Source organism: Cherax quadricarinatus, chromosome 6 (genome assembly GCF_038502225.1).
Source record: "Cherax quadricarinatus isolate ZL_2023a chromosome 6, ASM3850222v1, whole genome shotgun sequence".
Classification (NCBI taxonomy): Eukaryota; Metazoa; Arthropoda; class Malacostraca; order Decapoda; family Parastacidae; genus Cherax; species Cherax quadricarinatus.
In genome coordinates, this window is record NC_091297.1 from 66,741,838 (window position 1) to 66,767,947 (window position 26,110).

Sequence of the window (26,110 nt, forward strand, 5' to 3'; positions counted from 1 at the left end):
CGAGGCCTTCCGCTGGCTTACAGGTCCACTCCTTAAAAAAATATGGTTATGATAATAACCATTTTTACTATATATTAATAGCCAGGGGTCTACTGCTAATCCCCCTTATGTATGCTGGGAGGCAGTTGAACAGTCTTGAACCCCTGACACTTATTGTGTTGTCTCTTAGTGTACTCATAGCGCCTGCTTTTCATTGTGTTATGTTGCATCACCTGCCGAGTCTTTACCGGTCTCCCGGGAAGCAGTGCTCAGTAAGGTGTGAGCAATTACTGCCCTTAACAACCACTACAAACAAAAACAAAAAAGCTTCCGGCGGTGAGGATCATTTTATTTTTTTTTAGGTTTTGAAAACTACAACTTTTGCTTATATATTTGGGTTAAAATAATAAATGTCCCTACGTAACCTGCAGAGATTTATGTTTGCTGTTTGTCAACTATTATTACTTATTGTGTTTAGACCTGTGTTATCAGACGCCGGGAATAAGTCACATTGTTTAACTTACATTTTCCTCGGAATTTTGATAATTTACGAACACAAATACCAGATAATGACCACTGGATGTTGCTAAATTAACTAGATGGCTCCAGGATTTCTGTAAAGAAGAGTCACTGGGGTGGGTGGCAGTCTGGTTGAAAATGAGGCTCGTCTTGAAGCTATGTTTAATAATAATAATAATAATAATAATAATAATAATAATAATAATAATAATAATAATAATTTGTACCAGTACACGATACAAGTATTATAGATGTAGCTGACATCATTAACTTGCTATATGGAAGTCCCAGGTGATGCAGACATTTCTGACAACTTGGGTTAACCTGAAGTAAGTTTATTCAGGTACACATAAATACAGTTACATAAATTATCATAGCAGCACATGTCTAGCTTACCCAGGATAACCCATAAATGTTAAAGTGACATTTCTATTTGGGTCCTTGTGGACCCCCAGGATGCCACCTACATCAGTGTATACTCATGTATTTGTGGTTGCAGGGGTCAGTTTGCAGCTCCTGGCCCAGCCTCGTTGCTGGTCAATACTACCTGTGGATGTGTGTGTGCTTGTATATGTATGTTTGTATCTAGATAAGCCGAGCAAAATGGGAACCCCAGTTGAAATAAATTCTTTCAAGGAATTTATGAACATTAAGTAAAATCATCATGAAATGTCACTTCTGTATTTAAATTAAAAGGCATAATTTTATGTGGTGTAATTACCCCTGTTATAGAGGCTAAAACATTGTGTAGTTTTAAAAATAGGTTAGATAAATACATGAGTGGGTGCAGGTGGGTGTGAGTTGGACCTGACTAGCTTGTACTACTAGGTCTGATGCCGTGCTCCTTCCTTAAGTGCATTTGACCTGACCTGACTAGGTTGGGACATTGGCTTAAGCCAGTTTGAGACTTGGACCTGCCTCACATGGGCCAGTAGGCCTGCTGCAGTGTTCCTTCTTTCTTATGTTCTTATAAGTTTTTCTCTTTTAGAACCAGGAAGAAAAAATGCAAAATCCAGTCAGACAGGAAGATGCTTCTGTTGACAGTCTTGATATGGAATCCCTTAATGAGTCTATGACTCTTATAGATACATGGAAACCAACAAAAGATGTGTAAGTATGCCAGCCAAACTTGATTGTGTATGCTATGAAAGTAATGTAATCAAACAGCAACTTTATACCTTTGATATACCTTTGAAGAGTTTCAAAAGTTTATCTACTCTCTGAGCCCAGCCATGGGCCAGGCTCACCTGGTGCTTGCCTGGTCAACCAGGCTGTTGCTGCTGGAGGCCCGCTGCCCCACATATTTATTTATTTATTTTATTTATTTATTTATTTATTTATTTATTTATTTAATGTTTTTGCAAACAGTACATTGAGATTTTATATTTACAATAGTGGGTTGCAATGCAAAAATAGCCTCTATTATGCCTAGGCATTATGGGCCAACTTAACATTATTGGCTTACAGACTACTTAACACTAAGGATTTTATCATAGTTGTACAGTAGGACAGTAATTATTTCATAGTTGAACAGTAGATTATTAATTATAAGTGAATTACATTTGTATAAGACAAAGGAATATTCATATGGTCTAAAATGCTTATTGTGGAAAACAATGGTTCAATTATATTCCTGTCAACAATGGATAAAAGGTTCAAAGTGTTTGTTGAAGTTATGATGTGGGAGTACATAGGTGAGTATGTGTGTACTGAGTATTTAGCATTTAGTTTAGGGTGATTAAGTGGCTTTTGAGAAGAGTCTTAAACTGATTTTCAGACTGGTTACTTTAATATCTTCTGGTAATGAATTCCATATTTTAGGGTCCTAAATGTGCATAGAGTTCTTACACAGTGTGATAAGGACACGAGGTATATAAAAAAGAGATCTGTGTCTTGTGTTGTGGTCATGTGTCCTGTTTAAGTCTGTGAGGAGAAGTTTGAGTGGAGGGTTTATATTTGTGTGTATTGTTCTATGTATACATTAGGCACCTGAATAAGTATGGATGTTCTTAATGGGAGTGGGAATTCGTTATCATTCTTACTGCTGCCTTTTGCTGGGTTATGAGGGGTTTTAGGTGATTGGATGTTGTTGATCCCCATGCACAAATTCCATATGTAAGATAAGGGTATATGAGTGTATGGTACAGCGCCAGGATAGCTGATTGTGGAATGTAGTACCTCATCTTTGATAGTATGCCTACAGTCTTGGAGATTTTCTTGCTGATTTGTTGTATGTGTGTCCGGAACTTAAGGCTACTGTCAAGGTGGATGCCTAGGAATTTTCCCTCTGTGAGTCTTGTGACTGATGATCCATTTAGCGTTATGTTAATCGGTTCATTTGAAGCTTTGTTTCCAAACTGAATGAAATAGGTTTTATCAGTGTTCAGGGTAAGTTTATTAGTCATCATCCAGGCAGATATTTTCTGCAATTCGGCATTGACTGTGTTTGCTAGTATGACCATGTTTGGGTGGGAAAAGACAAATGTAGTGTCATCTGCAAATAATATGGGTTTGAGTAGCTGTGATGCATTCGGTAGATCATTGATGTAGATGAGAAAGAGGAGTGGTCCAAGGACGCTTCCTTGTGGGACTCCTTCTGTGATTGGTTGGGTGGAAGAGTTTGCATTATTTGCATACACATATTGAGTTCTGTTACTAAGGTATGATTTTAGGTAGTTGAGGGAGTGGCCTCTGATACCATAGTGCGTTAATTTGGAATACAGCAGTTCATGGTCGACTGTATCGAAAGCTTTACGTAAATCAATGAAAATGCCCAGCGGGACTTCTTTCTTTTCAAGTGCGGTATATATTAGTTCTAGCATGTGTATGATAGCATCATTCATGCTTTTATTATTCCTGAATCCAAACTGACAAGGGTTTAATATGTTCTATGAGACGAGGTTGGAATAGATCTGTCTATGCATTAATTTTTCAAAGATTTTAGAGAGCAGTGGTAAGTTAGATACAGTAAGGCCCCGCTTTACGGCGTTTCGCCTTACGGTGTTCCGCTAATATGGCGATGTCAGATTATGACCAAAATTTGCTATACGGCAAGTGGTCTTTCAAATACGGCGTCCCCACCCGGTTTGTTTACATTTTCCGTGACCACATCTATTATGTCAGGAAACTTTACAAAATTTCAAGTTTTTAAAGTTACTGCATATTTTATATGTACAGTGGACCCCCGCATAACGATGGCATCACATAGCGATTTTTCCGCATAACGATTACTTTTATCGCAAAATTTTTGCCGCGCATACCGATTAAAAACCCGCTTACCGATTTTCGTCCGAGACGCGTCCAATGTGCGCCCTCAGCCAGCCTCACATGTGCCAGCCGTCCCATTGTTTACCAGCCAGCCTCCGCGGTAACATCCAAGCATACACTCGGAATATTTCGTATTATTACAGTATTTTCGGTGCTGTTTCTGGAAAATAAGTGACCATGGGCCCCAAGAAAGCTTCTAGTGCCAACCCTACACCTCAAAGGGTAAGAATTACTATAGAAATGAAGAAAGAGATAATTGATAAGTATGAAAGTGGAGTGCGTATAGCCGACCTAGTCAAGCTGTACAAGAAACCCCAATCAACCATCGCTACTATTGTGGGCACCAGAAAGACAATCAAGGAAGCTGTTCTTGCCAAAGGTTCAACTGTGTTTTCGAAACAAAGATCGCAAGTGATGGAAGATGTTGAGAGACTCTTATTGGTGTGGATAAATGAAAAACAGATAGCAGGAGATAGCATCTCTCAAGCGATCATATGTGAAAAGGCTAGGAAGTTGCATGAGGATTTAATTAAAAAAATGCCTGCAACTAGTGATGATGTGAGTGAATTTAAGGCCAGCAAAGGTTGGTTTGAGAGATTTAAGAAGCGTAGTGGCATCCATAGTGTGATAAGGCATGGTGAGGCTGCCAGTTCGGACCACAAAGCGGCTGAAAAATATGTGCAGGAATTCAAGGAGTACATAGAAACTGAAGGACTGAAACCTGAACAAGTGTTTAATTGTGATGAAACAGGCCTGTTCTGGAAGAAAATGCCAAGCAGGACCTACATTACTCAGGAGGAAAAGGCACTCCCAGGACATAAGCCTATGAAAGACAGGCTTACTTTGTTGATGTGTGCCAATGCTAGTGGTGATTGCAAAGTGAAGCCTTTATTAGTGTATCACTCTGAAACTCCCAGAGCGTTCAGGCAAAAGAATGTCCTCAAGGATAATTTGTGTGTGCTGTGGAGGGCAAACAGTAAGGCATGGGTCACTAGGGATTTTTTCTATAACTGGTTACACCATGCATTTGCCCCCAATGTGAAAGATTACCTAACTGAAAAGAAATTAGAACTTAAGTGCCTCCTGGTGTTAGACAATGCCCCTGGTCATCCTACAGACGTGGCAGAGCGACTTTATGGGGACATGAGCTTCATTAAGGTGAAGTTTTTGCCTCCTAATACCACTCCTCTCCTGCAGCCCATGGACCAGCAGGTTATTTCCAACTTCAAGAAACTGTACACAAAAGCTCTGTTTGAAAGGTGGAGGTTAGTGGGGAGGATGTGGAAGAGTTGGTGGAGGAGGACAATGAAGAACTAACCACTGATGAGCTGATAGATCAACTTCAAGAGCAAGAGGCCAGACCTGGGGAAACTGGTTCAGAGGAGGGGAGAGAGAAATTGAAGAAGTTGCCTACTACAAAGATAAAGGAAATCTGTGCTAAGTGGCTTGAAGTGCAAACCTTCATGGATGAAAATCACCCTCACACAGCTATTGCAAGCCGTGCTGGTGATTATTACACTGACAATGTTGTGAAACACTTTAGGCAAGTCATAAAGGAACGAGAGGTACAGGCCACTATGGACAGATATCTTGTGCGAAAGAAGTCCAGTGACTCTGAAGCTGGCCCTAGTGGCATTAAAAAAAGAAGGGAAGTAACCCCAGAAAAGGACTTACTACCTCAAGTCCTAATGGAAGGGGATTCCCCTTCTAAACAGTAAGAAGATAATGCTCTCCCCTCCTCCCATCCCATCAATCATCACCAGATCTTCAATAAAAGTAAGTGTCATTTAATTGTGCATGCCTTTTTCAGTTTGTGTGTATTAAAATTAACATTTCATGTGGTAAAAAAAAATTTTTTTCATACTTTTGGGCGTCTTGCACGGATTAATTTTATTTCCATTATTTCTTATGGGGAAAATTCATTCGCATAACGATTATTTCGCATAACGATGAGCCCTCTTGCACGGATTAAAATCGTTAACCGGGGGTCCACTGTACTCTGATAATTATACTTATGTGTACCTGTACCTAAATATACTTACACACTGTGCTGGTGTGCAGGTACACATTAAAATGGCTAAGTCTCTCTCTACTCATGACGCCAATACTACGTAATAATAATCACTCTTGGGCACACTAAATGTCTTATTTTACATCAATACAGTGGACCCCCGCATACCGTACGCATCGCATACCGTACAATCCGCATACCGGACGCTTTGCAAAAATTTTGCCTCGCATACCGCCCAAAAACCCGCTCACCGCCCTTCGTCCGAGACGCGTCCAATGTGCGGCCTGAGCCACGCTCACGTTCCGCCGGTGGCATTGTTTACCAGCCAGCCTCCGCGGTAACATCCAAGCATACAATCGGAACATTTCGTATTATTACAGTGTTTTTGGTGATTTTTTCTGGAAAATAAGTGACCATGGGCCCCAAGAAAGCTTCTAGTGCCAACCCTACAGCAATAAGGGTGAGAATTACTATAGAGATGAAGAAAAAGATCATTGATAAGTATGAAAGTGGAGTGCGTGTCTCCGAGCTGGCCAGGTTGTATAATAAACCCCAATCAACCATCGCTACTATTGGTGGTACAGCTGCTGCTGCTGCTGTACCACCGTCAGCTGCTGCTGCACTGTCAGCTGCTGCTGCACTGTCAGCTGCTGCTGCACTGTCAGCTGCTGCTGCTGTTGTACCACCGTCAGCTGCTGCTGCTGCTGTAGTACCGTCTGCTGCTGCTGTAGCATCGTCTGCTGCTGCTGTAGTATCGTCTGCTGCTGCTGTAGCATCATCTGCTGCTGCTGTAGCATCGTCTGTTGCTGCTGTAGCATCGTCTGCTGCTGCTGTAGCATCGTCTGTTGCTGCTGTAGCATCGTCTGTTGCTGCTGTACCACCGTCAGCTGCTGCTGCTGCTGTAGCACCGTTGTTGGTGTGGCTTATTGAGAATACCAAGAAACAATTAACCCCAGAGGATTTGCCACCCAGGATATGGTTTAACCCAAAAAAGTCAGTGTCATCGAAGACTGTCTGACTTATTTCCATTGGGGTCCTTAATCTTGTCTCCAAGGATGCAACCCACACCAGTCGACTAACACCCAGGTGAACAGGGAAAAATGCCTGGAACTAGTGCTCATATTGGTGAATTTAAAGCCAGCAAAGGTTGGTTTGAGAGATTTAAGAATCGTAGTGGCATACACAGTGTGATAAGGCCTGTTCTGGAAGAAAATGCCAAACAGGACCTACAGTACTCAGGAGGAAAAGGCACTCCCAGGACACAGTGTCTCATCAGTCATTGCTGCATCTTCAATAAAGGTAAGTGTCATTTATTCTTCATTTAGTAGAGTAGTACATGCACAATATATATTGTGCATGTACTACTCTACTATTGTGCATGTATCCTTCTCTTTGTGTGTAGGAAAATATATATTTCATATGGTAAAATTTTTTTTTTCATACTTTTGGGTGTCTTGCACGGATTAATTTGATTTCCATTATTTCTTATGGGGAAAATTCATTCGCATGCCGAACATTTCGCATAACAACCAGCCCTCTTGCACGGATTAAGGTCGCTATGCGGGGGTCCACTGTATAGGCATTTTTATTAATCTATCTATGATATTTTCCTCAAAATTATATATGAAACCCATTACATGGCATATAAACATGATACATACACTCAAAGAATAAAAATTGATGTAAATATGAGATTTGTTTACAAAGCAGCTGTGTAGGTAGTGTCAGAAGAATTATGTTTTCTCTAGTCAAACTGTGGGATAACTGTAGAAAAACATTCTTTTCGTATGCCTTTACTCTATATATAGCAATTCACGACTCTTGTGGGTTTAGTGCTTTTTATAATAAATAATAATAATAATAATATTGTTATTTTTATTTTTTTATTATCACACTGGCCGATTCCCACCAAGGCAGGGTGGCCCGAAAAAGAAAAACTTTCACCATCATTCACTCCATCACTGTCTTGCCAGAAGGGTGCTTTACACTACAGTTTTTAAACTGCAACATTAACACCCCTCCTTCAGAGTGCAGGCACTGTACTTCCCATCTCCAGGACTCAAGTCCGGCCTGCCCGTTTCCCTGAATCCCTTCATAAATGTTACTTTGTTCACACTCCAACAGCACGTCAAGTATTAAAAACCATTTGTCTCCATTCACTCCTATCAAACACGCTCACGCATGCCTGCTGGAAGTCCAAGCCCCTCGCACACAAAACCTCCTTTACTCCCTCCCTCCAACCTTTCCTAGGCCGACCCCTACCCCGCCTTCCTTCCACTACAGACTGATACACTCTTGAAGTCATTCTGTTTCGCTCCATTCTCTCTACATGTCCGAACCACCTCAACAACCCTTCCTCAGCCCTGTGGACAACAGTTTTGGTAATCCCGCACCTCCTCCTAACTTCCAAACTACGAATTCTCTGCATTATATTCACACCACACATTGCCCTCAGACATGACATCTCCACTGCCTCCAGCCTTCTCCTCGCTGCAACATTCATCACCCACGCTTCACACCCATATAAGAGCGTTGGTAAAACTATACTCTCATACATTCCCCTCTTTGCCTCCAAGGACAAAGTTCTTTGTCTCCACAGACTCCTAAGTGCACCACTCACTCTTTTTCCCTCATCAATTCTATGATTCACCTCATCTTTCATAGACCCATCCGCTGACACGTCCACTCCCAAATATCTGAATACGTTCACCTCCTCCATACTCTCTCCCTCCAATCTGATATTCAATCTTTCATCACCTAATCTTTTTGTTATCCTCATAACCTTACTCTTTCCTGTATTCACCTTTAATTTTCTTCTTTTGCACACCCTACCAAATTCATCCACCAATCTCTGCAACTTCTCTTCAGAATCTCCCAAGAGCACAGTGTCATCAGCAAAGAGCAGCTGTGACAACTCCCACTTTGTGTGTGATTCTTTATCTTTTAACTCCACGCCTCTTGCCAAGACCCTCGCATTTACTTCTCTTACAACCCCATCTATAAATATATTAAACAACCACGGTGACATCACACATCCTTGTCTAAGGCCTACTTTTACTGGGAAAAAATTTCCCTCTTTCCTACATACTCTAACTTGAGCCTCACTATCCTCGTAAAAACTCTTCACTGCTTTCAGTAACCTACCTCCTACACCATACACTTGCAACATCTGCCACATTGCCCCCCTATCCACCCTGTCATACGCCTTTTCCAAATCCATAAATGCCACAAAGACCTCTTTAGCCTTATCTAAATACTGTTCACTTATATGTTTCACTGTAAACACCTGGTCCACACACCCCCTACCTTTCCTAAATCCTCCTTGTTCATCTGCTATCCTATTTTCCGTCTTACTCTTAATTCTTTCAATTATAACTCTACCATACACTTTACCAGGTATACTCAACAGACTTATCCCCCTATAATTTTTGCACTCTCTTTTATCCCCTTTGCCTTTATACAAAGGAACTATGCATGCTCTTTGCCAATCCCTAGGTACTTTACCCTCTTCCATACATTTATTAAATAATTGCACCAACCACTCCAAAACTATATCCCCACCTGCTTTTAACATTTCTATCTTTATCCCATCAATCCCGGCTGCCTTACCCCCTTTCATTTTACCTACTGCCTCACGAACTTCCCCCACACTCACAACTGGCTCTTCCTCACTCCTACAAGATGTTATTCCTCCTTGCCCTATACACGAAATCACAGCTTCCCTATCTTCATCAACATTTAACAATTCCTCAAAATATTCCCTCCATCTTCCCAATACCTCTAACTCTCCATTTAATAACTCTCCTCTCCTATTTGTAACTGACAAATCCATTTGTTCTCTAGGCTTTCTTAACTTGTTAATCTCACTCCAAAACTTTTTCTTATTTTCAACAAAATTTGTTGATAACATCTCACCCACTCTCTCATTTGCTCTCTTTTTACATTGCTTCACCACTCTCTTAACCTCTCTCTTTTTCTCCATATACTCTTCCCTCCTTGCATCACTTCTACTTTGTAAAAACTTCTCATATGCTAACTTTTTCTCCCTTACTACTCTCTTTACATCATCATTCCACCAATCGCTCCTCTTCCCTCCTGCACCCACTTTCCTGTAACCACAAACTTCTGCTGAACACTCTAACACTACATTTTTAAACCTACCCCATACCTCTTCGACCCCATTGCCTATGCTCTCATTAGCCCATCTATCCTCCAATAGCTGTTTATATCTTACCCTAACTGCCTCCTCTTTTAGTTTATAAACCTTCACCTCTCTCTTCCCTGATGCTTCTATTCTCCTTGTATCCCATCTACCTTTTACTCTCAGTGTAGCTACAACTAGAAAGTGATCTGATATATCTGTGGCCCCTCTATAAACATGTACATCCTGAAGTCTACTCAACAGTCTTTTATCTACCAATACATAATCCAACAAACTACTGTCATTTTGCCCTACATCATATCTTGTATACTTATTTATCCTCTTTTTCTTAAAATATGTATTACCTATAACTAAACCCCTTTCTATACAAAGTTCAATCAAAGGGCTCCCATTATCATTTACACCTGGCACCCCAAACTTACCTACCACACCCTCTCTAAAAGTTTCTCCTACTTTAGCATTCAGGTCCCCTACCACAATTACTCTCTCACTTGGTTCAAAGGCTCCTATACATTCACTTAACATCTCCCAAAATCTCTCTCTCTCCTATGCATTCCTCTCTTCTCCTGGTGCATACACGCTTATTATGACCCACTTCTCGCATCCAACCTTTACTTTAATCCACATAATTCTTGAATTTACACATTCATATTCTCTTTTCTCCTTCCATAACTGATCATTTAACATTACTGCTACCCCTTCCTTTGCTCTAACTCTCTCAGATACTCCAGATTTAATCCCATTTATTTCCCCCCACTGAAAGTCTCCTACCCCCTTCAGCTTTGTTTCGCTTAGGGCCAGGACATCCAACTTCTTTTCATTCATAACATCAGCAATCATCTGTTTCTTGTCATCTGCACTACATCCACGCACATTTAAGCATCCCAGTTTTATAAAGTTTTTCTTCTTCTCTTTTTTAGTAAATGTCTACAGGAGAAGGGGTTACTAGCCCATTGCTCCGGCATTTTAGTCGCCTCATACGACACGCATGGCTTACGGAGGAAAGATTCTTTTCCACTTCCCCATGGACAATAGAAGAAATAAAGAAGAACAAGAGCTATTTAGAAAAAGGAGAAAAACCTAGATGTATGTATATATATATATGCATGTGCGTGTCTGTGAAGTGTGACCAAAGTGTAAGTTGGAGTAGCAAGATATCCCTGTTATCTAGCGTGTTTATTATTTATTATAATAATAATAATAATAATAACATTATTATTATTAATATTATTATCTTCATTCACTCTAAAAATGGTGTGTTGCTGTTTGTTTATTCTGAACTAACTTGTACAACTTGTACACAATGTAAGAGTATTTGTGTTGTGAGGTAATTATTATTATAATAAAAAAATATTGAGGTAAATGTTTTACAAACTTACAAATGGACGTGAATGAACTAAAAGTAGACACATATTAATACGCATTTATTTCGCCTGACCAAGTGATCGCCCACTACCTGTTCAGTTTGTGTTCTTACATTGTCTCAACTCTGTATCTCGTTCTCTCTCTCGTTTACTCTTTCGTTAACTAGTTGGCTCTCATTGACGATGGTGTCTAAGGTTAGCTGTAATAAAAAGAGAAGTCATAAGCCTCTTGCTTTAAGTGCCTTATAGGATGATGGTGTGCCATTCTGATTTTATTCAATAAACACCCTGCCACTCACCTCTCACACATTAATATTAATATTTTAATTAACCCCTTCAGGGTCCAAGGCCAAAATCTGAAGTGGTGCTTCAGTGTCCAAGAAATTTTGAAAAAAAAAAAAAAAAAATTCTTACAGAATTAAAGAGCATATTTTTGTGAAGGTAATAAAACAAAAAACAAAATTTCTGATCAGTACTTACCGAGATACAGTGCCAAGAAGTTTGTCCAAAATTATGTGGTGGCGGCAACGAACTCCACATACGCGCATTACTTTATTTAGCGGTTTTTGTAGTTTTTCTTTTCTTTTCCAATTTTTTCTTTTCCTACTAACATTTGGGGCCTGAGAGACCAATACTGTATATAATTGATATATATACTCACTGTATTGAACACAATAACCACACTAAAGTTATTATCATATTATTGTTTACCACTGTTGTTTATTACAATAAACATGCACAAATCTTGTATAATACTAATGTTCTATCATATATTTACATATTTACAATCACTGGACATGGTTTTAGAACTGCTGGAGCTTGTGGAACTCCTTGAAGCAAGGCACCATACACAGAGGCACCTTACATTCCTCACACATAAACCGAGTGTCTTTGCGTCTTTGTTGCCGTCGTTTTGTTTGTGCACAGACGATGCATCTATTCTGAGCAAATTTCTTCTGAGTTGAAGGAAGCTGTATTATGAAATGATCACCTTCCCTCCTCAAACGCTTGGGTATATCCTGAGGAATTCGAGGACCTTGTTGTATAGCAGGTGTTGTTACCTGGTACTTCATTATGAGTTGTCTGACAACAGACAAACAAAATTCACCATACGGTGGTCTGTTGCCAGTCTTTATTTGGTACATATTATATGCATTGAGCATTGAAATGTCCATGAGATGGAAGAAAAGTTTCAAGTACCACTTGTAACTCTTACGAACACAATCAACAAAACCAATCTGCATGTCACATTTGTCAACCAAGCGCATGTTTTGTGTATAATCAATAACTGCCACTGGTTTTCGAATACGTTCATTAGTCACTTGATCAACTTTGCCACTGTCTTGCATTTCATTACGGTGAATGGTTGTCAACAATGTGACATCTCGTTTGTCATGCCACCGTAATGCCATGATGTCATTGGCAGTAAACACCTGCACGTCATCACCACGAGCACCTGTGTTGAGCCTGGGCATATGTTTACGATTAGAATGCGCTGTGCCACACACATCTGTCTTGTTCACTCGTATGAAATCACTGAGTAATGGGCTTGTGTACCAGTTATCGGTATATAATGTATGCCCCTTACCAAGATAAGGTGCCATCATGTTTCTCACTACGTCACCTGAGATACCCAATAACATCCTGGTATCTTCCAATGTTTTACTACTCATGTATACAACAATATCCAACACCAGGCCACTGTCACAGTCACAGAGTACAAACAGTTTTATACCAAAGCGTTTCCTCTTGCTCGGTATATACTGCTTGAATGACAGTCTACCTTTGAACAAAATCAAAAACTCATCAATTAGAAGATTCTTGGATGGATAAAAGTATATGCTGAACTTTTGTTTGAGATACATAAAAACATTTCTAATCTTGTATAACCTGTCACATCTGTCAGGCCTGGTTTTGTCATAGAAGTGCAACATACGTAACAGTAAGATAAACCTGTTCACTTGGATGATTTCACTGAAGACCGGGGTAGAAATTAGCCGATCTGTGGACCAGTATGCTTTTATATTATGCTTATAGACATGAGGCATAAGCATTATTGTTGCAAAAAGCAAATACATTTCTGCAACAGTCATCTCTTTCCACCGGTGTAGTCTTGACTGTGGTGATATGATCGTATTTGCCATGGTGTACTCAAAATACTTATTACTGTCCTTGACAATAGTTTCCATCATTGGCTGGTCAAAGAATAATTCAAAGAATTCCAGTTCATTGGCCGCAGTTCCAAGGGGACAAGAAGGTAGAATTCCACTTTGAGAGTCATCAAAGTGGTGGGGCTTGAGAACAAAATTGGGATTTTGCTGCCAATCCCAGATACGGTTTGCTGGTGGATACTGGACATCATAGGCTGGGTGTGTGGGTGGTTGTGGTTGTGGTGGGCTGGTGGCTGATGCTCCGCTTTGTCCTTGAACTGAGGTGTCAGCAGCGTGGGTCCCAGCCTGGGCTGGTGAGTCACACATGGCGGTGCCACTACCATCACCACTACCACCATCTACTGATGCCTGTGGTCCATCCATGCCAAGTGTAGCCACATCATCCTCACTATCACTATCTAAACCTGGTGTAGGGCCACGGGATGTACTCCGGGATGTACTCCATCCCCTGGGCACAGCATAGGGTACACTACCCGAGCGCATGCGGCGGCGTACATACCGACGCTTCACTGGTGAATATGATTCCTCACTATCACTACACGAATGATCGTCAAGTGCAATAAAATCATAATCCACGTCACTATCATCGTCATTACTGAAGTCGGAGACCTGGCCACGCAAAAATATTAATTTTCTGTTGCGTTGAGGTACAACCGACCGTGAGTCAAGAGTGCCCACGCCAGAGGTAGAAGGTTGAGGATCGTCAGGGTTTTCTGCACTATTATCAATATCCTGGTCATTCCTTTCAGTCACTAACTGATCAAAGCCATAGAATTCGTCTTCATTTCCACTTCCATCAGTGTCAGAACATTAGATAGGAAGACGAGAGTCCCAATTTTCTGTGGAGTGAGAGCTGACTTGCGACGAGGCATGGTGAACAAGGGTAACTGAGCCGACGTTCCCACAATGCTATGCGGGCGCCTAGATTTTTTGTTTATGGCGCACACCCACCACGCAGACCCGTTCTCTCACATGTAGGCCTATGAGCGCTTTCGCGCTAAATTTGATGGCACTAGAATTTTGGCGTAGATCTACGGTTTGGACACTCAACGTGAAGCCGTAGATCTACGGGATGGACCCTGAAAGGGTTAAGGTAAGTAATAAGTGTACTCTGTGTGTATCTTACCTTTTATTGTGTTTTTAATGCCTATTTCTATTGCTAACTTAATATAAGTTAGTGTAAATTTGTTGTCTGGCATTTATTGCATATTTTATGTGTGCTCTGATAATAATACTTGTGGAGCTGTGTGGTAGCCGGGTGGAGGGACAACATTACGTTTTCTCTGTTCAGCCATCAGAGAAAACGTGTATGAATCTGCGTTTGGCCCAGCCACTCCCTCACTCCACTTTTGTTTACAATTTTCGGCATGAATTATTCATTACTTCTACCTTCGTTTATGATGGCATCTAAAGGTAGTTGTTAGAAATGATTAAATTCAGTGAACAAGGCATGTCGATGTTAATAATATGGCTCTGGGCCACAGTGTAGGTAGCCGGTAGGTGTAGCCCAGGCGGGCTACATCTACCGGCTACCTACACTGACTTCCTACAAATAAGTACTACTCACCTCTCTTCCTATATTAAGGCATGCGTGAGCATGTTTGATAGGAGTGAATGGAGACAAATGATTTTTAACACTTGACGTGCTGTTGGAGTGTGAGCAAAGTAACATTTATAAAGGGGTTCAGGACAAAACCTTGCCAATAAAATCCCAAGCTCAGATACCCCACCAAATGACTACCTCACCGGCAACTACCCGAACACACTGTTCCTAGCTCCGACTAACCCATACGAAGTCTCCCTTATTATCAACGCACTAAAAAACAAGGCAGGAGATTTAAATACCTTACCACCCTTTATATACAAAAAAGTGTCACAAGTGCTATCACCAATCATTGCAACACTCTTTAACAAATCCATTGAATCCTCCACCTTCCCTACAGTACTCAAAATAGCAAGGGTCACCCCGATTCACAAAGGAGGAGACCAAACAGAGTTGAATAACTATAGGCCAATATCCAACTTACACCCTCTCTCAAAAATCTTCGAAAAATTAATTCATAAACGAATCTACTCCTACCTTATCTCCCAAAACATACTCAACCCCTGCCAATTTGGATTCAGGCCTAATAAAAATACTAATGATGCTATTATACACATGCTAGAACATATATACACTGCAATAGAGAAAAAAGAAGTCCCACTGGGGATCTTCATTGACTTACGTAAAGCTTTTGATACAGTTGACCATGACTTGCTCCACGTAAAATTATCACACTATGGTATAAGAGGGCACTCCCTCAACTACCTCAAGTCATACCTCAGCAACAGAAGCCAATATGTGTACGCAAATGGGGCAAACTCTTCTGCACAACCAATTACAGTTGGTGTCCCACAGGGAAGTGTCCTTGGCCCTCTTCTCTTTCTCCTATACATAAATGACCTACCAAATGCTTCTCAATTACTCAAACCCACACTATTTGCTGATGACACAACATACGTCTTCTCCCACCCGAGCCCAGTCACGCTAGCCAATACTGTAAATACCGAATTACAGAAAATATCTACCTGGATGAGTACTAACAAACTTACACTAAACATTGACAAAACCTACTTCATTCAGTTTGGTAACAGAGCTACAGATGTCCCTCTTAACATAATGATAAACGGATCACCTATCACAAAGCTAACAGAGGGAAAATTCTTAGGAATCCACCTTGATAATAGACTCAAATTTCATACACATATACAACAAATTTCTAAGAAAATTTCCAAGACTGTAGGCATACTATCGAAGATACGGTACTATGCTCCACAGTCAGCCCTCCTGGCCCTATATCACTCTCTTATTTACCCCTATCTCACCTATGGAATTTGTGCATGGGGCTCAACAACAAGTAACCATCTCAGACCACTAATTACCCAACAAAAGGCTGCAGTTAGAATGATAACAAATTCTCACTACAGGCAGCACACTCCACCAATATTCAATACACTCAACCTACTCACCATACAAAACATCCATACTTATTACTGCACCTATTACATACATAGAACACTCAACTCTGATATTAACCCTCCCCTCAAACATCTCCTTGCCAACCTCAACAGAACACATGACCATAACACAAGGCACAGATCACTCTTTGATATTCCTCGTGTCCATCTCACGCTATGCAAAAACTCAATGCACATAAAAGGCCCTAAAATCTGGAATTCATTACCTGTAAATATAAAAGAAACACTACCTGTTTATAAATTCAAGTCTCTTCTCAAAGATCACTTACTCACCCAAAACCAAATAAATACTGAATAACTGAACCTTATAAATTGTATATCTTAAATGTTTCTCACAATTATATCACATAAATGTTAAACCTAAAACCCAATCTAACTTTATTTTTTTTTTAAATTCACTACCTAACAGAATACTCCATTCTACTGAATTTACAACAATGCATGCAACCATATGACCTGTCTTTGTAATACTCACTTGTGCTTTATAGTAATCAGTTTACATTAATGTTTTTCACTGATTTCATCATTGCTTAGTTAATCTTAAGTTAATTTTAAGCCAGCCCGTAATGCTATGCATAGTATAAGTGGCTTTGGCATGCTGCTCTTATCTGTATTTTTTTTTGTACCTCTGTAAGTGTGCTCAAATTATAAATAAATAAATAAATAAATAAATAAATAAAAAAACCGGCAGGCCGGACTTGAGTCCTGGAGATGGGAAGTACAGTGCCTGCACTCTGAAGGAGGGGTGTTAATGTTGCAGTTTAAAAACTGTAGTGTAAAGCACCTTCTGGCAAAACAGTGATGGAGTGAATGATGGTGAAAGTTTTTCTTTTTCGGGCCACCCTGCCTTGGTGGGAATCGGCCAGTGTGATAATAATAAATAAAAAAATAACATATTTTAAGGTAAATAAAGAGTGCACTGTATGTGTATTTTACCTCTCTGGGATGTTCTAAATATCGTATATTAAGTATGAGACGGGGAGCCAGTGCTACCTACACCTGGGCTACCTGCACCTGACTTCCTACAAATAAGCACTACTCACCTCTCTCCCTACATTAAGATTACAAATACAGTGGACCCCCGCTTAACGATCACCTCCAAATGCGACCAATTATGTAAGTGTATTTATGTAAGTGCGTTTGTACGTGTATGTTTGGGGGTCTGAAATGGACTAATCTACTTCACAATATTCCTTATGGGAAAAAATTCGGTCAGTACTGGCACCTGAACATACTACTGGAATGAAAAAAGTTCGTTAACCGGGGGTCCACTGTACTTTAAGATAAGTAATGAATTTACTGTGAATGTATTTTACTTTGTATGTTTTTAATGCCTAGTTCTATTACTAACTTAATATAATTTAGTGTAAACTTGTTGTCTGGCATTTACATATATGCATTTATAACTGGAAAAAAAATGGCGTTCTGCCTTCCGGCGATGTCTGCTTTCCGGCGACAGCCTGGAACCTAACCCGCCGTACAAGTGGGGCCCTACTGTATTGGTCTATAGTTATTCAAGTCAGCTTGCTCACCTTAGTGGATCGGAGTGACTCTCGCTATTTTGAGGATTGTTGGGAAGGTAGCTGATTCAATGGATTTGTTAAAGAGCGTTGCAATAATTGGTGACAATACTTGAGAAGCTTTTTTGTACATAAAAGCAGGCAAGCTGTTTGTCTCCTGCCTTGTTTTTAAGGGTGTTTATGATGAGTGTAACTTCTATGGGGTTGGTTGGAGCTAGGAATAGCATATTTGGGTAGGTACCTCTGTGGTAGTCTGATGGACAGGTGTTTACGCTTGGTATTTTGTTCGCTAGATTTTTACCTATGGTGGAGAAGAAAACATCGAGTCTATTTGCTGTTTCAGTAGGTGTGAGTTGGGGTTCATCTGATTTTGTTAGATTGATTGTTTTGTTTTTGGATAACTTTTTATTTCCAAGAATTTCAGATAGAGTTTTCCAGGTTTTTTTCATATCACCTTTGATGTTATGTAGTCTATTTTCATAATACAATTTTTTAGATCTTCTTATCAGGCTGGTAAGTGCTGACGAGTAACGTTTAGATTGTTCTCAAGTTATTAGACCCATTCTATACTGTTTTTCATATTTGTGCTTTGTGTTAATGGATTTGAGGATGCTTGGTGTTAGCCAGGGATTATTCAGTCTTTTTGCTGTGATCTGTTTAGTTTTTTTTGGGTAATGTTTGTTATAGAGGCTTTGGGCTTTTTTTAGAAAATTATTTATACATTCATTCATATCTGTATATGTTTCGAGCTCATTTTGCCAATCGATGTTATTCATAGCTGCTGTAAAGTTGTTAACTGCTGTCTCGTTATGTAGTCCGAAGGTTACTTTAGTGATGTCTTATGGCAGTTTGCCCAGGTTAGTTATGAGATAGGTTGGGTAGTGGTCTGTAGTGTTGTCTGTGATTATGCCTGATTTTTAACCCTTTCAGGGTTTCGGCCATACTAGTACGGCTTATGCACTAGGGTTTTTGACGTACTAGTACGCCTAAATTCTAGCACCCTCAAATCTAATGAGAGAAAGCTGGTAGGCCTACATATGAAAGAATGGGTCTATGTGGTCAGTGTGTGTGGTATAAAAAAAATCCTACAGCACACAGTGTGTAATGAGAAAAAAAAAACTTTGACCGCGTTTTTGGATTAAAACAGCGACTTTGCACTGTATTTTCGTATGGTATTTATTGTTGTATTCTAGTTTTCCTGGCCTCATTTTATAGAATGGAAGACATATTACAGAAATTGAGATGATTTTGACTGATTTTACAATGAAAAGTACCTTGAAATTGAACCCAAAGTAGCAGAAATCTTTGATTTTTACCAAAGCTCAAAAGTAAACAAATCATGCTATGCATCCAAAACACATCAACTGGTGAATCTGATATTCTTTCACAAGTGCGCTGATATTATTTATACCATTTCTACACTAATGCAGTAGTCTGCATAACAGTAAATCATCTGTTTTTTGTGAGAATAAAAATTCTAAGTGGAAAGCAAAAGAATGTAAGAGGGGAGTGGGGACGTGACTAATAAACATAGGAAATATTATTTTAGTGCCAGGAATGTCTCTCTTGTTTATTCTGGACCCTATTTGGAAATTGGCATCTTTTGAAATTTGTGTGAAATTGGCAAAATTGCTAAATTCTGACCACTGTATTGGATAGTTGAAATCGGTAAATGGGTGGTTTCTTGAACTCATTTGATAGAAAAAATGGAGTTCTAGCGAAATAGTTATGATTTTTGTCGACTAGTACACTGGAATTGGCCGAAAATAGGGCTCAAATTGGGCAAAATTGCCGATGCATAAACATCGTTGAGACCGCTAAATTCGCGAGAGCATAATTCCGTAAGTTTTCCATCAAATTTCATACTTTTGGTGTCATTATGATCGGGAAAAGATTCTCTATCTTTTCATAAGAAAGAATAATTTTTCTTGCTTTTTGAAATTTGGGCGGCCCTGAGAACAAGTCTCTGAGAGGGCCTGTCGACCCTGAAAGGGTTAAAGGGGATATGGTGTTTGCCCAGATGTGGTCTATTAAGGAGATGCTTGTCTCGGTGATTCTTGTAGATTTAGATATTGTTGGTAGCAACAGGCAGTTACTCATTGTGTTTGTGAATTTGGTTACTTGTGGGTCCTGGTTGTGTAGTATATTTATGTTGAAATCTCCTGTTAGTAGTAGGTGGTCTTTATTCATGTGTGCATCAGTAATCATGTTTCCTAGTTTTTCCCTAAAGTGGTAAATGTTTGACTGTGGTACTCTGTATATGTTTATAATTGTGAGGGGTTTTTGCAGGTCTTTTGATTTAAATTTGGCTATGATATATTCTCCATGTTCATCCCTTGTGCAGGATTTGTCGATGCATTCGAGTTGATTTGAGTAATATATAGCTGTTCCTCCCCCTTGGTGGTCTGTTCTACAGTTGTGTATGGACATGTAGCCAGGAATGGTATAGACATCTGTAATATCAGGCTTAAGCTAGGTTTCTGTGAGTGTGATGATTGATATTTTGGAATGAAGGGAATTGAGTAATGCTGTGAGGTCATCATAATGTTTGCTCAAGGATCTGATATTGTAGTTAAAGATGGTTATGTTATTGTTTGCACTGAGTAATGTCTTTGCTTGGTCTGCTGTATAGTAATTACAGTTACTGTTTGATTCGTGTATTTCATTTAGTAAAAAGTTTACATCAGGATCTATGCCTGTAATCATAGGATGAGAGTAATTTTACAAACTAGATTTTCTGAGTAAAATAATATAGGAGTTATATTGAATCTACAACTAGACTTATGAATAAGACTGTAATTATTCTAAAACTTGTAAAAATTTAAAAGAAAAAGGGATTATTACAGTACAGATAATAGAGTTATACATTTAAGCATCTAATAGCATCTTAATTATTTTAACAAATGTGAGTTTATGAACTACGGTATTAACCCTTTGACTGTTTTCGACGTATAAATACGTCTTACGAGCCAATGTTTCTGACATATATATACTCAATAATTCTAGCGGCTTCAAATCAAGTGGGAGAAAGCTGGTAGGCCCACATGTGAGAGAATGGGTCTGTGTGGTCAGTGTGCACCACATAAAAAAAATCCTGCAGCACACATTGCGTAATGAGAAAAAAAAAACTGATCGTTTTTTTGGAATAAAACGCCGATTTTGAGGTGTATTTTCGTATAGTATTTATCATTGTATTCGCGTTTTCATGGTCTTAGGTGATAAAATGGAAAACATATTATAGAAATAGAGATGATTTTCATTACTTTTACGATGAAAACGACCTTGAAACTGAGCTCAAAGTAGCAGAAATGTTCGATTTTTACCAATGTTCAAGAGTAAATAAATCACACCACACGTCCAATACACGTCAACTGGGGAGTCTAATATTCTTTCACTAGTGCACTGATATTATTTATACCATTTTTACAATAATGCAGTCGTCTGCATAACAGTAAATTTTGTATTTTTTTGTATGAATAAAAAATCAAAATAGAAAGCAATAATAATATAAGAAGGGCCTAGAGATGTGACTAATGAACAGAGCATATGTTATTTTAGTGCCACGAAGGTCTACCTTGTTTATTCTGGACCCTATTTTGAAATTGGCATCTTTTTTATTTTGCGTGAAATTGGCCAAATTGCCAATTTCTGACCACCATATTGGGTAATCCAAATTAGTAAATGGGAGGTTTCTTGTACTCAGCTGATAGATAAAATGGAGTTCTAAAGAAATAGCTATGAGTTTGGTCAACTGGAACAATGGAATTGGCTGAAAATAGGGCTCAAAGTCGGCGAAATCGCCGATACGCATATGTCGCAGAAACCGCTAACTTCGCGGGAGCATAATTCCACGAGTTTTCGACCAAATTTTGAACTTTTGGTGTCATTACCATCGGGAAAAGATTCTCTATCATTTCATAAGAAAAAATAATTTTTTTTTTTTCAAAAATTGAGCGACATAGAATGACAGTTTCAGAGAGGGGCCTGAAACAGTCAAAGGGTTAAAAACAAAATCAGTAGCACCTGAGGTAGTCAATAGCACCTGGAGTATTTTAATAAATGTGACTATATGGACAAGAGGGTAAAAAAAAAATATTAAATGTTTTGCAGTGGGGAAAATCATAAATTAAATACTGTACTCTAAAATATATATATTATCAGTAGCTTTTGTAACCCTAAACCTCGGCAAGCTTGCATGGAAAATTTTAAAAGAAAAAATATTCACCTATTATTTAAATTTAGGAAAGAAGTTTAATCACAATGTTTAAATGTAAAAAAAATAATAAAAAAGGCCTCTTATTATTACAGTATTTAAAACCAGATATTATATAATTTTTAATATTTGTAGGAAGTGAAAATTTAATTTACCTGTCTTCATTTTCATTTGATAAGGTTTGCACTGAAGAATTACATGTTTGGATTGTCATCGATCAGCAGCTGCACTGCTGCATATATCAACTCTCACTACAGGAGAGCTGTCAAGCTGAAGAATTATGCCTTTGTGCCTACTTTTATTCCAGTGGTCCTACTGCCTTCCATAGTGAGCACACTGTTACACCACCATGTAAGACAATACTGCACTTGTTAAATTTACATATTAACTTTTACCTATATATGATGTTTTAATGTATATTTTAATACACTTAATTCATAGTGTAAGGTTCCTGGGTCTTCAGCTAAATTTTATATATTTTGCTAAGAGTTTATGAGACAAATTAAATACATATATGATAAATGGTTTAAAATCATGAAGTTGAAGATTGAGACACTTATACAACATGTGGGTATCTTTATCAAAGAAACATTTTGCCACACAGTGGCTTCATTAGTCCAATACAAATCAGAAAGGTGTAAGGAGAGGAGGAGTTTGAGGTAATAAGTCCCTCAGCCTGGAGTCGATGTGTTCAGTCCATCAGTCTTATAGAAAGTACAGCATAGGGCCGTAGAAGTGGCTTATGTACTGTAGTCAGGCGAGGCGAAGCAGGAGGCGGGGTCATAGTGGTACCATCCACTAGTCTTCGTCTTCGTCTTCGTCCAAAGGTTGGACAAGTGTTGAAGAATTCTTTGTATCAAGATCCCATTGGCAGTTTGGAGAGATATATTGTGTATTTTTATATGTATATACTTCTAAACTGTTGTATTCTGGGCACCTCTGCAAAAACAGTGATTATGTGTGAGTGAGGTGAAAGTGTTGAATGATGATGAAAGTATTTTCTTTTTGGGGATTTTCTTTCTCTTTGGGTCACCCTGCCTCAGTGGGAGACGGCTGACTTGTTGAAAAAAACAAAAAGATCCCATGATGTTGCGGTGTCTGTCAGACACTTCGGTCGCATGTTTGTCCGAACTTGCAGCCTTGCCATGCCTTAACACTCTGTGTATGCCAGATCACTTATTGAATTTGTTGAACCAGCCTCTGCTGGCCTTAAATTCACTAATAGCAGCACTTGTTCCAGGCATTTTCTTTACGAGATTCGCATGCAACTGGCTTGCCTTTTCATAAATTATCGACTTCAAAACACTATCTCCCGCTAACTGTTTTTCGTTGATCCACACCAACAACAACAACTGAACATCTTCGATTGTTTGTGATCTGTGTTTTGTTAGCGCATTTACCTCTTTAGCAACATCAGCCCCCATGATTTCTTTTTTCTTGGCCAGGATGGAACTGATTGTTGATGCAGATTTCCCATACATCCTGGCCACCCATATACCACTTTCGTACTTAGCTACAACTTCTTTTTTGAATTCTATTGTGTTTCTCACTTTATCGGAACTGTCTTTAGCCCCATGGTGGCTTATTTAGCAGTCGCACTCAATAAACAAGCACAAAAAACAATGGATTGTTACGAAATATTTCGGCTAATGCTCAGGGTGATGCTCACTCAACGATAAACAAAGGCAGACTGAGTCACTTGGCACTTGAGTGGCCGAGTGACGCGGACGAGCAGGCGGATGCGTTCGGTACGGACCATTGTCAACTCTACAAAAACTGAGGTGATGTACAAAAACTGGGACAAAATTTTGACTGAAAAAGTCATCGAAAACCAAATCCTATGAAAACTGGGGCGTACGAGAACCGAGGTTCCACTGTAATGTATAGCAGTGTTCATTCCATAGTTTTTCAAAACTCTGTGCAGACTTTACTTCCTCCTTAATATGAGGAAAAGGTGTGAATTTGAAATCATTGTAAAAAAATATCAGCCATATTGCTACTAATTACAGTATTAGTATATGTTACTGTAACTTAAGAATCATGTAAAATGCAAAAATTATTAATAAATGTAATTTATGTTTGCAGTTTGTTCAGACCCCATTACTTATGCAAAAGTTGCAGTGTCCAGTTTGTTTAGAGCTGAAAGGAGGTGCAGTACAGTTGTTTTCTGGCTTTATATATCCCATGGTGTTGGCTCCCCTTTCAGCATTTCAGGTGAGTCACTCGAAAACATGGAGTTTTTAGAAGAAATAACATTTATTTTGTGCTGCCTTTTCAGTACAGTTACCATGATGGAAAGTGACTGTTACGCCCATAAAATGTTCATGATTAATATGTGTGTGTGTACAGATTGTGAGATACTCTACTTACAATCAGTGCCCACACTGTCTGCGAATGCTTCCCCGATCAATCTTAGTGTCAACATTGTACTGTATCACTCACACATCTGTTGTAATATACAGATAAGATCATTTCTCAAGAAAATTTGTAATATACAGATCAGATCATTTCTCAGGGGTCTGGACCCCTCAAAGGGTCCAGACCCCTAATCTGAGACTTGTCCACAGGATCCAAGAATTAAAAAAAAAAAAAAATTTATTAAAAAAAAAAAATTTTTTTTTAATAAAATGGTAGAGAATCTTTTCTGAAGGTAATAAAACAAAAAGTACAAAATTTGATAGAAAATTGACGAAATTACACTTACATGAATTTTTCTGTGTCAGTGTATTTATGCATCTGTGATTTTACCAACTTTGATTCCTGTCTTAGGCCAATTACATTGTTCCATTAGACCAAATTCTCAGCTATTTCACTAGTACAATGGGGTCCCACTTATACGACAGGTTAGGTTCCAGGCTCCTGCCAGAAAGCAGACATCGCTGGAAAGCAAAACGCCATTTTTTTGCACTTATAATTGCATATGAATGCCAGATAACAAGTTTACACTAACATATATTAAGTTAGAAATAGAACTAGGCATTAAAGGCAATAAAAAGTAAAATACACACACACTACACTCATTACTTACCTTAAAATATTTGTAGTTTTAATGTAGAGTGAGAGGTGAGTAGTATTTATTTGTGGGAAGTCAGATGTGGTGTCAGCAGAGTTGCTGATCCCCTTATATGTGTTGTATAGCATATCATAGTACCATCCATGTGTTTATATAGAAGATCCCTTTTAGGCCTGTGACTGTTTGTGTGACGTCACGGGATGCGCATGTGTACGTTCGTACCTCTGCCTCCCTCTCAGTCGGCGTGTAGACATAGGCAGGACAAGGCAGGCTGGGGGCTCCATCTCCCATTACCACAGTCTGACAATATATCGTTACCATCCAACAAGTGTGTCTACCTTCAACCCTCGATATCTCCATTTAAGAACCCCTACGACAAATGGTGACAGCAGAGGGCCTGTAATTCTGACGATTACAGTGATTTCTGGAGATAAATTTCTACTGTGACGGTCGCCATCTCCTGACACTAGGCCGACCTAGCCAAGCCAGCTACCTCAAGTCAGCTACTCTCTCAAGCTTCTACCAGCCACTACAATAATCACTGGTCAGTCTCTTTGTATTTGTGTTTATCTGCTTATTTGCATCACTCCCGAGGGGTTGACCCGAGTTTGCAAAATAAGCCAGCTACCAGTCTCTGGTGAGGGAGTCCAGTCCAGCCTAGCCTACTCCATCCAGCTTTTGTCTGCCAAGCCAGCTTTCCACCCCTGGTGTGCTCATCGTGAGAAGTTATCAAGCTATTCTGTGTGAAGGGTTAAGATAAGCCAGCTAGCAACTAACCCAGGTGTCTTACCCCAGTACTCAAGCAAGCCACGTGAGTACAGTCTTCATCGCTTGTGATTCAAGCTCCAAGCCATTCTGAGTGCTTTTTTTTCA

General features: G+C 39.3%; 1 non-coding gene across 1 annotated transcript; it reads left to right on the plus strand.

Moving 5' to 3' along the window:
* Positions 1 to 213: 213 nt before the first annotated feature.
* On the plus strand, positions 214 to 24,462 carry LOC128693070 (uncharacterized). Its single transcript, XR_011391589.1, has 4 exons — positions 214 to 315; positions 1,487 to 1,608; positions 22,404 to 22,575; positions 24,310 to 24,462. It is a non-coding gene; the product is annotated as an uncharacterized protein (transcript).
* The last annotated feature ends 1,648 nt before the right edge of the window (positions 24,463 to 26,110 follow it).